This window comes from Calliphora vicina, chromosome 1 (genome assembly GCF_958450345.1).
Source record: "Calliphora vicina chromosome 1, idCalVici1.1, whole genome shotgun sequence".
Lineage (NCBI taxonomy): Eukaryota > Metazoa > Arthropoda > Insecta > Diptera > Calliphoridae > Calliphora > Calliphora vicina.
The window spans coordinates 58,072,417-58,087,638 of NC_088780.1; the positions used below are offsets into that span (position 1 = coordinate 58,072,417).

The 15,222-nt window shown below is 26.3% G+C and overlaps 2 protein-coding genes and 1 non-coding gene across 4 annotated transcripts in view; 2 read left to right on the top strand and 1 right to left on the bottom strand.

Moving 5' to 3' along the window:
- The window catches only part of LOC135962753 (saccharopine dehydrogenase-like oxidoreductase), a 485,871-nt gene that overhangs the window by 106,483 nt on the left and 364,166 nt on the right, over nucleotides 1–15,222 (top strand). The window lies entirely within an intron of this gene.
- bnl (branchless) overlaps nucleotides 1–15,222 on the bottom strand; it is a 174,632-nt gene that overhangs the window by 45,255 nt on the left and 114,155 nt on the right. The gene's annotated exons all lie outside the window — the stretch shown is intronic.
- Nucleotides 11,619–11,692, top strand: TRNAT-AGU (transfer RNA threonine (anticodon AGU)). Its single transcript has one exon. It is a non-coding gene; the product is annotated as a tRNA-Thr (tRNA).

A 15,222-nucleotide genomic window follows, 5' to 3' on the forward strand; every position in this document is an offset into this window, starting at 1 on the left:
TTATAACATCAATTATTCCAAACTATATTTACATGCATACAATTGGAAACGCAAAAGTTTACAGATTCCCAAGATTATTTTTTGCGGCAAGCAGAAAAGAAATATTTTTACAAGGTGTTAATATTACTTTTTTTTTGCAAGAAAAAGATATAAAAAATCTTAAAAAGTCATTAACATGTTAATTATTTTTGGCGGCTTTTTTTCTTTTTAGCCTAAAAAGCGGTTTCGTTAAAGTAAAAATTCTAATAAGTTTTTGTTTGCGCTGAAGATTTCAAAACAAAGAAAGTTTGCTGATCATACTACCTTCAATTATAATACAGTGTTTCAAAAACACATGTTAAAATTACAGATTACAAACATTTAAGGAACTTAATGATGAAAAAAAAAACAAAAACTACAGCATTGCAGGCCTAAAAACATTGCCAAAGTTAAAATGTAAAAATGTTGTGTTTTTGTTAACTGTTAATAATGTCAAAACATGATTTTTAAATATTTTTTTTATTAATTTTTTTGCCATGACAATGTTATATTAAAACCTGTTACTTTAAATGACTTTGCTTTATGCATTTAACAGTCCAGAGATGAAAAGTTGGTCTTGTTTTGGGTACAATTGACAATTTCTTCAGTACAACTTTACTACACATTTGTACTTTTTAGGTCAGGTTCGACATAGTCGTCCCACCTATTACAGGTTCATATTAAATCCATGCCAGAATTAGAAAATATTTATCTTTGAGAAATTATCGAATTTACTGTGCTTCTCTTCGCAAGCCCTACAAACCATAGTATCGGAAAGTTTTACGGAAGGTAGATGGGATAGCGATTGCTATGTTTTATTTGCGTCTCAATAGCAATCCCAAGGTACAACACATCCTAAGTAGTTCACCTTTTCCCATGATATCACAGTAATCTGTGATTTAATATTGTTTTTTTGTTGGTGTTTGATGCTTAAAATTATTTTACTCGGAGTCATATAATAACTTCTGGTTTATCACTCATAAAACTCTTAATTCTGAAGATAACTTTGAGTTACATTTAGTTTGAAGTTTTCAACGGAAGAATCGGAAGAAAAACCAGTTTTTTTAATAATTCTAGAACATTAAAGGTTTGAAAGTATGAGGAAAACTAATATCTGCTTAGTATTTAGTTTCAAAACACTTAACCAAAATACTGGTACAATTAATTTACTTGGTACTATTTGCCAATTTCATTACGCATTCCTGATACAGCTGTATCAGAGTTTAAAATGTTACCAATTTAAATTAACTAGGCACAGTGTGGCCATTTTGTCATATTTTCTGCTAGTTTTAGCAGACTGACTTGTCAACTTGCAGATTTATTTACAGAATATCAGCTGATATTGTAATGTATAATCTAAAATTTTGTTTTGTTTTTAAATCTCTCAAGAAATATTTAATAATTTGCAACTTGAATACTAAACCTTATTTTATATTTGAATTAAAAAAAATAAAATGCCTTAGCTTTGACAAAATTGAGAAGAATTAAACGAAAAACAATTGAATTTTATTGTTTCCTTAAACATTAATATGCTTCCATAGATTTCAAACCCAAAACTATTTTGAAAGCTAAGTGCCTGGATTTTAAGTTAATTTCAATAAAAAATTTAAAATATTTCGCCAATTTTACTAAAAAATCGGCAACACTTGCAAGTCTGTTTCAGCCAGCTGGACAGAGAGTAAGATATGGAGAGCAACAAACTAAAATTACAACTATAAAACATATGATTTTAGTGAATGGCAATAACCCGGTTCTAGTTGTTGTTTTTGTAGTTTTGGCTGCTGTAACAACAATCAGTGTGGCCCCCCTTGTTAAAAATCATACATTTTATGTTGTACATGCATTCATTCAATCGATTTTGTTCAATTATATTTCGGTTTTTTATATTTAATGTTTTTTTTTTTTTGATATTCTACAACCGGCCGGTTTATTATATGAACATTATTTGTATGACTGTGTTTGTACTCTGTGCTTCTTTTACCATTAATTCATAATACATACATTTATTACAATATTCCTAAAAAAATATTTATTTTTTTAAGGAATTTATTATGCGCATAAATATGTATGTCCGTCTGAGCATAAAATTTTGTTAATATTTTTTTTGGTTGGCTTAAATTATGCCGTTATCATTTTTAGATTTTAACATTTACCAGATGTTTAACCTCAAATTTACTAAATCAAGTTTGGTTTTTTGGTGGAAAACAGTAAGTGTGTGTGCGTTTTTTTTTATTATTTCTTCAAAAATTATTGGAAGTCTCTTAACACAAATTTGGTAAATTATTTACAATTCAAGTTCATTGTGATCACTTTTCTTGCCAATAAACAAGTTAAGGTCAATGATTGGCTTACAATCCCTAGAGGTTTCAGTTTATCCTTGTTTCATAACATTGACTTTTTAAAGTGATTTTATTTAGTTAAAATGTATTTGGTGATATTTAAGTGTTAAAGTTAATCAGATGTAAGAGAAAAAAAATATGTATAAATTATTTGGAATTGCGGTTAAGAGAATACATTTTCAAAATTAAAAGTATAAAAATATTGACCTAGATTGAAACCTTTTCGGGGAAGGCAATATGGTAATGAAAGTTATTTTTTCAAAATCAAAAGCTAAAGTAAACAATTTATAAAGATTTATAAAACAATTTTTGTAAGGAAATTTTGTTTTCTAAATCGTTTATAAATTTAAAGAATTAAATCTATTTTCAAATATTTTTTATTAGACTTTCTTTCTTCAAATTTAAATATTTACTTAATGTTTTTCTCAAGTTTGTTGTTGGTTTTTGTTGTTAAAATACCACCTTTAACCTTAACATGATTAACGCTATTGAACATAATGAATGAAGTATTTAACAAAAACATGTTTAAATTTCTTCAGAAAATTATTAAACAAATAAATAATTCTTGTTAAAAAATTATAGCTCAACAATATGTACTTATTTATTTTTAGCATGTTAAAAGAAAAAATATGTTAAATAATTTTAACAAAATCAAAAAAAAAGGTTACATCAAATAAATTTTGAGTATAGGTCATGAACAGTTGTCATTTTGTTAATGGCAAATACACAACAATTTACTAAAAAACATAAAATAAAAACAAACAAAACACTTTTGCCTGTTAAAGGTTGTGATTTTCACACGTTCCAGAGAATTACCAACGAAAAGGAAAAAAGTATCAGTTAAATATGAAAATAATTAAAAAGAAATTTGATAATGTACGAAAACAAGAAAGGCAGAAAAGAAAATATACTTCAAATCATCATGTTTTATTAATATTTTTGTAGTTTGTTTTTTCGGTACATAATTTTTCAAGTTTTTAAACAAATATTGATTGAAATTAAACACATTTTATTTGATTTAGCAAAAAATGCAGGTATTAACTACAAAACGCCTCTGCTATGTTATTTTAACATTTATGTTATTTCTTGCTGGGTAAAGAGCAAAACACAGGATAAAAAGGCGCTACATTACTAAATAAATAAAAGAGTATCTATGGATGTGTGTTTGTACATACTTTAAATACTCATTCATCATTATCTTCATCAATGAAGAAAATAGTAAACACTCAAAAACAAAACAAAAAAGAAGACAACAACAACAACAAAGAAGAAGAAAATAAAACAAAAGTATGTATGGCTTTTATAACTTGGCGCATACTTGTAAAAAAGTGTATTATTATATTTTTACAACAATAACAATAACAAATAGGAAGAAAAACAATTAAAATAAAAACAACAACTGCATATATATACAGTGAGTGTTACTCAAAATCGTACAACATATTTTTTAAATATTATGAAATTATACAGGCAATAATAGGTGATTATATAAAAAATTAAAAGTCATTTTATTAATTGGAACAAAAAATTTGTATTTCAACAAAAAATTAACAAAACCTCAGTTCCTTATAAAAAATATTGATGAAAATTAAAGAACATCACAAAATTCATATTTCACTTAAATTCGTTAAATTATAATTAAAACTTTAAAAAATGTTAATATTAAATAATCCTAATACTTTGTAGGGTATCCTTTGCTATTTTTTAGTGCATGTACGATTTTAAATGAAGCGTTGATATTCTGGGCACTGGAATTCAAATTATACCATATTTTCTGATAGGTAATAGCACACACAATATAAAAATAGCATTTTAAACTATTTCCAAAACATTAGCTTTCTAAAACTAATGAATAAAATTTTTCTACGATGGTGTACGATTTTAAGTGACATTCACTGTATACAGTGAGTGTCACTCAAAATCGTACAACGTATTTTTTTTAAAATATTATGAAATTTTACAGGCAATAATAGGTGATTATATAAAAAATTAAAAGTCATTTTATAAATTGGAACAAAAAATATGTATTTCAACAAAAAAGTTAACAAAACCTCAATTCGTTAAAAAAATATTGATGAAAATTAAAGAACATCACAAAATTCATATTTCACTTAAATTCGTACAATTATATTAAATTATAATTAAAACTTTAAAAATTAAAACAAATTTTAATATTAAATAATCCTAATACTTTGTAGGGTATCATTTGCTATTTTTTAGTGCCTTTACGATTTTAAATGAAGCGTTGATATTCTGGGCACTGACAGTCTTATTCATTTTTTTTTATTTGTGGATAAGGGCAATTAAAATTATACCCAATTTTCTGATAGGTATAGCACACACAATATAAAAATAGCATTTTAAAATATTTCCAAAACATCAACTTTCTAAAACTAATGAATAAAATTTGACTACGATGGTGTACGATTTTAAGTGACATTCACTGTATGTATACTTATGTATGGATGCGTGTTTGTATATAAAAATATGTATCATGTTAGATCTTGTTACACTTGCCGAGAGTCATAAAGCAACAGCTCAAGTATACATATAAAGAAGTGTCAGTCGGTACATACTTTCATTTTTGTTTGTTTGGGTTTTTGGTTGTTGTAATATGTAATAACAACAATAATAATAATGTGTAATTAACATTTTTACGATGCGGAGACTGTGTAATAAGAATTTGTTAATTTAATGTAATGTGTTTTAACGCATAAAATTTTATGGTTTTCTATTTTGTTTGTTTACAATTTTTCTCTCTTGTGTCATGTGTGTGGTAGGGTTTTTCTTACAAAGAAGTGTTAGAATAAAGTTATAAAAAAAATATTTAATGCAACAAATATTGTAGGTAGGTCAGTCAGGTGGAAAGATTTGTTTTGTTTTTGCATTATTTATCAAGTGTGTGTGAAGTGGAATAATTTAAAACTGTTTGTTTTACACTTTAAAATTAAAAGCGGAATAGGTATTTGGTTTGTTGGATTTCCAAATATTTAGAAATTTGATAGGGTTCTGTTAAGTTTTATTCGTGACAGTGTTGTCACTTATTTGAAATTAAAGTCAGAGTGCTATCTATATTCGTCTGTGCCGAATCTTATGTACCAGGGATGGAAAATAGTACATTTCCCAAATCCCAAAGAACAATGAAGATTTAATATTTTTTTCTTGGAAAGGCAAAGAAACACCGCTCTTTTATAAATTATTTTCATTCAATTAATGGATATTCATTCAAACGTGTATATCTTTAATGGTAGAATCATTATTAGAACCGACATCCCACCCAATGAAGGCTTTATTAATCCTTGACAATGTTCCAAGTCAACCTCCCGAAGAATAATTAATTATAACTACAAAAGATGAACAAATTGTTAAGCTAATATCACATTGCTTAAAAGTTATTAAAAAAACAAATCTCGATATAACGAATTTTTCGATTCAACGAATGGGTCGGACTACGTAACGTTCGCTATACCAGGATTTGCCTGTAATAGTAAGTTTCTCATATATTTAGAAAATTATCTGATCATTATGGGTATCATTGAATAGTGATTCAAAATACCTTTTATATCATATACAGTCAGAGACTAAAGTTTAAATACAATCTCAAATATTGATTGATTAAAGAAAAGTAAACGTTTAAGGAAAACTTTAAGTATACAGTTTTATTTAGTTTCATAAATAACAAAAAATATAGACTTTACAAACATAACGGTAATTCTTAAAAATACGATAAAATTCACTCGACAAAAGTTTAAATATTTTTGAGGTGTATACAAACTTTAGTCTCTGACTGTATAATATGGTACTGTTCATAGAATAAACACATAGAACGGAAGGAGAGAGTAATATATATTGAAAAATTACTCTCTTTTCACACATACAGGTGATACAATAACAAAATACATGCAATACATTCTCATGAATTAGGTTTTTGACAACAGACTTACGTTTTTGGCTCTCAGTTACCTATCTAGTTATTGTCTATGGTACTGTTTATTAACATTGACAGTACTTCTGAAAATTTTTGATACCTATACAGAAAATATGAAGCCGGTGTTCGATTCATCTCAGAGTTTTAACGACCTTCGCCCGGCCGATATCAGAAAAAAATTATGAAAATATAAACAGTTACTTGGATCTTGATTTATTCTGAAAATTCCATTATACACACATTTTTCTATAAAAATAATGTTATTCAAAAAATGTTGTGTTATGCACTTATATTTTCTAAGCTTTTCATTGGAAATTCAGTAACACAAAAAATTTTCAGAAAAAAATATGTACGCAAAATTTTCCTGCTTTATCCAGAATTTTCTATAGACTAATAGTTACACATAATCGTATTAACTTTTCCACACAGATTTTATGTTATAGTCAAGAAATTTTATTTAGAAAAATTAGCCAATATCTCCCGACGTTGAAAAAAAGTTGATTTAAAAAAGAACCAAAATTCTAAATTGCAGAAATTAAAATGCCTCTCTTTTGATTTGAAAATGTTGCCTACTCCTCTAAAATCTCCAGACATGAACCCAATACAATACAATTTACTACTTCTATATAAAAGTAATAAAATTAGAGATAAATTTTAAGCTGACAAAAATTATATATCATATTTATATGACAGCTTAGTTTAGAATATTGGTCAATTCAAAACAATTTAACCGCATTTATAGTCACGTGTAGAAACACTAAGAGAAAAATCTGTCATATTTTTAATGAACCGCGTTCATTAAAAGTTCTGCATTAGAAATATGTACAATTTCATTAGTACAATGCAGCATTTCATGTATGAAATGAAATGTTTCATTATAAAATTTTTTGGAAATTTTTGTGTTTCATTGCACTGGTGAAGAATATTTCATTAGAAATATGAAGTTTCATTTTTTCAATTTTTTTTAAAGAATATGTACTATAAATATACTTTTTTATTAAATACTGCAATTAACTTTAATTATGCATCTAATTAAATATTTTTTATTTAATATAGTGCAAATTTACCGATTTTTGAAAAATTTTTGAAACTGCATCATATTTGCAATGAATATTCTTCAATAATTCACCTTCTAAATTTTTGTATATTTCCCTCTACCCTTTCAAATGTTTACCCTTTGTTCACCTTTGGTTACTTTTTTTTACTACTTTTTAATGTGAATGAACATGTTTCATATTTATAGTGAAGTAGAATTTTTATATGTAATGAATATTCTTCAGTAATCCTCTGAATACCCCTCTACCCTCTTATAATTTTTACACCTTGCTCTCTTTTTGTGTATTTTTACTAATGTTAGATGTCAATGAAGATGTTTCATATTCCAATGAAACATTCTTCATTAACAAAAATTTAAAAACAAATGTGTTTGTTGTTTTTAAAGTATGCCATTTCATACTTATATAGTTGTCATGCCACTTTTTTACTTTTTACTACTTGCTTAAACTAACGGTAAAACTAAAAAGAAAAAAATTAAGGTTACCAGTAGTTAAGTGTATTTGTTAATAAGGAATGCATTTTATTATGTTTTTTCCTAGTTTGTTCTATAAATGACGTCATATTTAAAGCTATTATAATAACTGGTCACCTTTACATGTTTATGTTCTTTTTACAATAAGATGCAAGAACAATCAATCACTTTTATTTGTGACGCGAAAGCCGGTAGATAAAGAAGTAAAGTGCGTGTTTAAAAAATTAACATTACAGTTTGTATTAAAATATATTCTTTAAAAAAAAATATTGTGACCAAAACTGAAATAAAACGTAATAAATTAATAATTGTGCAGGTAATTATAAATATGAATTGTTTTCTGTGTAAAAAAGTGTTTGAAGAAATTGATGGCTACTTTAAACATTTAAAAGGTTATCATTTTCTTAAACATAATGACAATTATAGATGCTGTGGAACTATTTATAAAAATAAAACATAAAAAACATAATCGAATGTATTTAAATCTATTTAAAGATACCTTAAAACCAAAATTTCACATACTTACGCATTACCCCGAAGTCATGGAAGCTTGCGGTCCAGTTCGAAAATTTTGGAGCTTCCATTTTGAAGCAAAACATCGCGGTTTTAAGTTATATACACACTCGATAACTTCTAGAAAAAACATAAGCGTTTCGCTTGCAAAAAAATATCTATTTTACTTTGCAAATTATTTGCTTCAATCAAATTGTAAAGAAAATCCAATTATTTATTCCGAAAGGGATAGATCGAAGAGCACTTTAAATAATATTGTCTCAAAAATACTTCAAAAGCCAATAAATCAGTTAGATTTGTATGACAAAGTAATTTATAATAACTTACTTTACAAAAAAGAATTTTATATTTGTACAAGAAATAGTGATTACAACTTTTACAAAATCAATAACATTATTATTTTTGAAAACAAAGTTTACCTTTTTGTACAAAAAATGCGCAATGCAACGTATTTAAAACACTATAAAGCTTTTCAAATTAATCCCTCCGATCTCGGTGAATTTGAAGTTCTTGATGTGGAACAAATTAAAATACCTCCCACAACTATTATTGGAACCGCGAAGGGACAATTTATGTTACGTTTTAAAGAAATGTAAATTACTCTGTACTTATAATTATTACTTTTATTTAAGGTAAAGACAGCGGAGATCTATTGTGTAATCTCTTAAAAAGTTGGAATTTGGAACACTTAGTAAGCTTTTTTGAAGGTAAGACATTTATCATTTTTATTTAATTTTCCACAAATATTAATTAAATTGCTTTTTTTCAGCGGAACACATAACTATCGATGTCATGAAAATAATGAGAAATGATGACATGGATGAAGTTACAAAAAAAATGAAAATTGGGGACCGACTTATATTCAAATATCAATTTGAAATATGGAAGGATGAAAATTGCACTCCGTCATTAGCTCGAAGATATATGAAACAAAGTTCTGATAATACCTCATCTTCATCCTTTTTATCTTCGCAATCATCAGATGAAATGGACTCTATACCAGCAGTAATAGATATTTTAAAACAACATAAAGTTGGCTGTAATATTGTTGAACAATACGAAAAATTACAATTATTAACTGAACATCAACGTATTATGATTATGAATATTATAGTTGAATATTTCTATTCAAGAAACATTACAATGACTTTAAAAATCAGCTATCGTTTGGAAAAAGAAATATTAAAAATATTTCCAAGAGAAAAATTGGAATTTTATCGCACAGAGAGGCGTGGACGAATTTATATAAAATACCATAACAACAAAAACAAATTAAAAATGTATGAAAATGAAGCTAAATCCTCAACGGCAGTTCTTGAAGCCAAGGACAAATTTGGTAATGTTACTAAACTTACAAAAACATAAAATTTTATTTTAATGTAAACATTATTTTCTTACAGTACCTGAAGACAACGCTCAAATATGTATGCAGAGTTTAAAATATGATAATCTTACAGCAGAAGACTTTAAAGCAACCTGGTCAGCATGTTCAAAATTTCGTTTGAGCCAAATTCACGTTGAAGCCAAAAATATTAATGAGGCACTAATGCTTTGGCCACAATACCGAGGCCCTATTGGATCACAACTGGTAAATAGATATTTATAATCCAAAAATATTTAACTAAATGTAGATATATTATTTATTTATGCTTTTAAATTAATGATTATTACTTTTTATTGTATTTTATAGATGGATTTAGATTTTAAAGTTCTCCAGGAAAACTATTCAACAATTGCTGAAAGTGACGAAAAATTTAAAAAAATATTCAACTACTTGAAAAGTCATGAAACTAGTATTTATAATAATGAAATTAAAAATGTTGTCAACAGTTTGCAGTGGGATGATATAGAAAAAGGTAATTTATTTTATATGAACACATATAATCTTACTTATCCATTTAAAATTAATTTTTCTTCTCTTTATATTACAGATAAAAATGGATTTCTCCTGAAAATATTATGGTGTGTTCACTACTTTTTACCCCCAACAAAGAAATTTCTTAGAAAAGACGTCAATGGAAAAAAGGATTTTGGAAAATTTTCCTTAAAAAACTCCCAAGAATCGTTTATATATATAAATGAGACAATGCAATCACTAGAGGATCACACCGATTTCTTAATAGCCAAAGGTGAACCAATTCAACCTTTTATTTTAGGGCTTGGAGATCCCAAAAATTTAAATATATCAAAATATTATGTGTTCTTGGATTCCTTTTTGATAGAGTTTAACGACTTTTACAGAGCCTTAGATATTTGTTTTAAAACATTCCATATTTTTAATGTGGAGTATCCATTGCCTTCGTCAAATTTCTGGTGTTTTGTAGAACATTATTTTTATAATATTGATAAAACAAGTATTACCAAAAATCAAAAAGTTTCACTTCTTATTAGTGAACTTTCTAACATTTCCTAAAACTATAAAAAACTTCTTTACCTTTAAATAAATTAATAATTATAAGGAACTATTATTAATGTAATTATTAAATAATTTATAAATTGAATTCTTGAAAAATTTTTTTTAACTTCCAGTTTGTGATTATATATTGAAATCAAATTGTATTTGTCTTTATGTGTTTATTTATATATAAATAAAATATTATTAATAATAAATATATATATATATATGTATATATATACTTTATATATATTTTTACTGGTTTTTAATGGGGGGAAGATTTCATATCACACATGAAGTAAAATCATTAATCTAATGATATAATTGCATTGCTTTAATGTAAAAAAATCATAAGAACTATGATACAATTACATAAAATATATGAAAAATAATTATTAAATGTATGAATTAATTTCATTCAATTAATGCAATAAAGTGCTGAATTTAACGTAGGAAATGCATGCCAATAATGAAGTAAAATCCTTAGTACTATGAAAATGTTTTGTTGAATTTATGAAATATATTCACTGAAATAATGGGTAATTTCATTACATTAATGAAGTGGTTTCATAAAGCTAGTGGAATGAAAATTCATATTATTAATGAAACATTCTCCATTAATACAATGAATTGCTTCCTTAGCTGACTTTTAATGACATTTTTCATTAATCCAATGTAGAAATTCATGCCTCACACGAAGGTTTTTCTCTTAGTGAAGAAATCTATAAATTAACTGCTACAAATAAGTTTAAAAAAATCTTGTAAAAACTTATTAAAAGCCCTTGTAGCATATATTTGTTGATAACGGTAATGATAAATTATTTTTATAAATAAATAAAAATACAAAATACTTTTTAACTCGTTATCATTTAGTTTACAGTGACCAGAGCACACAAAGGCGCCGTGGCTTAGTTGGTTAAAGCGCCTGTCTAGTAAACAGGAGATCGTGAGTTCGAATCTCGCCGGGGCCTGACAAAGTAGGATTCGTTTTTTTTACTTTTTCATTTTGTGTTTTTTTTTTTCATAATTATATTGTTTTATTTAATTTTAATAATTGTTTTGTTTAGAAATGCGGTTGTTCAATAATTTTTAATCAACAAAATCTTGGTAATTTTAGTTCAAACAACAAATATTTATTTTGATATTTCAACAGTGAAATTTGTTTTTCACACTTTTAAGTCCCCATGAAACAATGACAAAAACAATAAATTTAAATCAATAACAAACAACAACCCCATGAAATATAAAATCGATCTTGTGATTCACACTTGTGCCGATTTTCATTGACTTCAATTCAATACAAGACACAAACTGTCATTATCACTTGGTTTCAATGCTGCAGCGGGAGGGTGTAGGGTGAGGTTTCAGGTTTGATAACTCTACAAGAGTGTGTGACAGGTGTTAAAAAAATGTTCGTATAAAGTAAAAACAAACCGCCTATGAAAAGATTTTTTTTATTAATCTATTCACCAAAATGTGTGAATATTTTTTTTTCTTATAAATTTAGGTTGAAAAAATATTGAAAACATTCAAACTTATTTTAATTTTATTTTCTTTGGATCGCCTGGTTTATTTAGACATTTCTATAAATTGCATTTTAAATTTCAATTAGGTTTGATTTAATGGATTTTTTCTACTTATAAATAATGTACATACCTACATACATACATATGTTTAATTTTGATAAACTTTGCTAAAAGCTTTTTTATTTAAAAAGTTATTAACATATGTATGCATAAAAAAATGTTGTAAATTGATAAACATGTTCGATCTACAATTAGATTGATTACGTTTTTTTGTTTTGAGTGTAACGAACTATTTATTTTGCACTATGGCTAAATAATTAAAAAATTTAGGTTAAAAATAAGTGTTGTAATGAATGTAGTTATTTTTTAGCAAGGTTAATTTGAATATGTTTAACTGTTTAAGGCAATATAATAATATTTTTAACTAATTCAACTTTTATTAGGCAAATTTCCATAATACTTCATTGAAAAAAGCAATAATTCAATTTGTTGTTTTTTTTTTTTAAAATAAAGTAGTTGACCTTTTTCCCACAAAAAAAATAAAGTCAATAAAATTTCAATACTTTTTATGAGTTGATGTGTTTAAGAGCCATGTGTTTTTTAAAGTGAATTTTCCATATTAAATCGAAAATAATTGATTGGCTACAATTACCACTTCGTTAAAGTAATTTCATTGATAACCCCATCATAATAATTTATAGAAAAAAATTTATCATAAATCATTTTATTATAATGGATTTAAGCTATAAAAATCTAACAAAATTTTAAAAAATAATCAAAAATCATAATTTCTAGAAGAATTGAACATTTTTGTAATTAGGTTTTTAAAAATATAGAATCATTTTTTTAAAACTCTGATACTTTGATGCGTTAGTTTCAGGGAAATTAACATATTTTGTAGCCTTAAAATTTAATGTAAAAATCGTTTAATATTTCCAGAATTTGAACACATGCAGAGTCGTACTATATGTTAAATTAAAGATTATTGTCTACATTAATTTTATCTAATTACATCTTCAACAAGTCTGATTTAAAACAAATTGTTACGAAATTGTATAAAAGATCACATAACGGTTTCTTACGCCTGGTTTCAAGTTGCATCTAATTGTGGACAGTGTTGTTTACCGGCCGATTAACTGATAACTAAAGACATTATTAACATAGCTGTGGAACATACAACATTGAATAAGCGTTTTGAGTGGATCATTGTAGAAATAGAACTTTCATGAAGCTACTGGAAGAAATATGGCGCTGTCTATAAATAGTGACAACAACTTGTACATTATAAAGAGTGTTTTTAAAGTGTGTACATTAAAATAAAGTGAATATTTAAACTGTTAGTTGTGTAAATTTTAATGAATAAATAGTTGTTACAATTTTAAACTACTAAACTGCTTTTATTTACAATCAAAAGTATCCGCTTTATTTAAAGGAAATAAACCACCGTTTTTAAAAGGTAAAAACAATATATTTCTCAATTGTAGACCCATTCTTGTGTTATACTTCGTTGGAAATGCCTTTGAAGTACCTCTCATTTGACAGATAGTTTACAAGTTACATATAAGTAAAATGCTATTTCATTGAAAACACGGCCCACTTTTTCCCATTCTTATATACAAAACATAAAAGGTACAGGTACATATTAATTATAATTATTTTGACAAATTTAGACCTCAATATTCCTTTTTGACTACACCACTTCTAATTGAAATTGATAAATAAAAAATTAAAATTCAGAAAAGTTTACTTATACATATTGAGAAAAAGTAAAATGAAAATGAGAAATCCAATTTAATATTGAGAAAACGCATATTGAAGGTGGGACATCCAACTTAATATTGAGATAATAGGAATTGTTATTCAGAAAACCAAGCTAATATTGAGAAAAAACAAATTGAAGTTCAAAAATTAATATGTTGAAAATAAAAATGTTATAAAATAATTCTAATTCTATAATTAATTTTATAAAAAAATATTTTTACATTTTTTAATTATTTTTCCAGATATTGAGAATATAATCATCAAATTCCTAAAGTAAAAAAAGTTTTTATCAAATTACAATTGGAAAATAATTTAGAATACAGGTTTGAGCTTAACATTTTGCGGATTTCATCACGGCCTCGCTGGATTTTTTCTTAACCCATAGAAGACCGCGGATCCATGTGAGAACAGTTGCTCTAAGCTAATTCTATAATTCTCATAGCATGTATTTTATAAAAAAATACTTTTACAAAATTTCAATTTGTGTTTCTAAATTATTTTTCCAGATATTGAGAATATAATCATGTGCTGTCAAATTCCTAAAGTAAAAAAAGTTTTTATCAAATTACAATTGGAAAATAATTTAGAATACAGTGTTTGAGCTTAACATTTTGCGGAGTTCATCACGGCCTCGCTGGATTTTTTCTTAACCCATAGAAGACCGCGGATCCATGTGAGAACAGAGGTACACAAAATATGAATGAAATAGGATGAGTTTCACTACAACCGAAAAATCGGATTTTTTACAAACCGGGATTCGCTTTTATCTCGGCCATTTATGGACCGATTTGGATGATTCTTTCGACTCAGACAATTTAGAAAGCACTCCTCACTAACTTTGATGTTTTTATTAAAAATTTTATGTAAAAAAAATTATCATGACTATATATGTGGAGCCGCAGAACAAAAGGTACTTTTTTGAAAATTTAAAAATTTTGGGAAATTGATTTTTTTCTAGAAGATTTCAACCCCAATGTTATAAAACTACAAAAAGAATCAATTTGTAAAAAAAAATTAAAAGGTACCTTTTGTTCTGCGGCCCTCATATGATATCTTAGTACCACATATAGTCTGGAAGTTATCCGGCGACATCGAAAAACCTTTTTTAATCACGGACGTCGCTAAATCGACTCCACTACCTATAAGGATACAGGTTAGAGCTTGAGTTGAATGATTTTATCACGTCTAGAACCCCTGTAAAGGCTATGAAATGA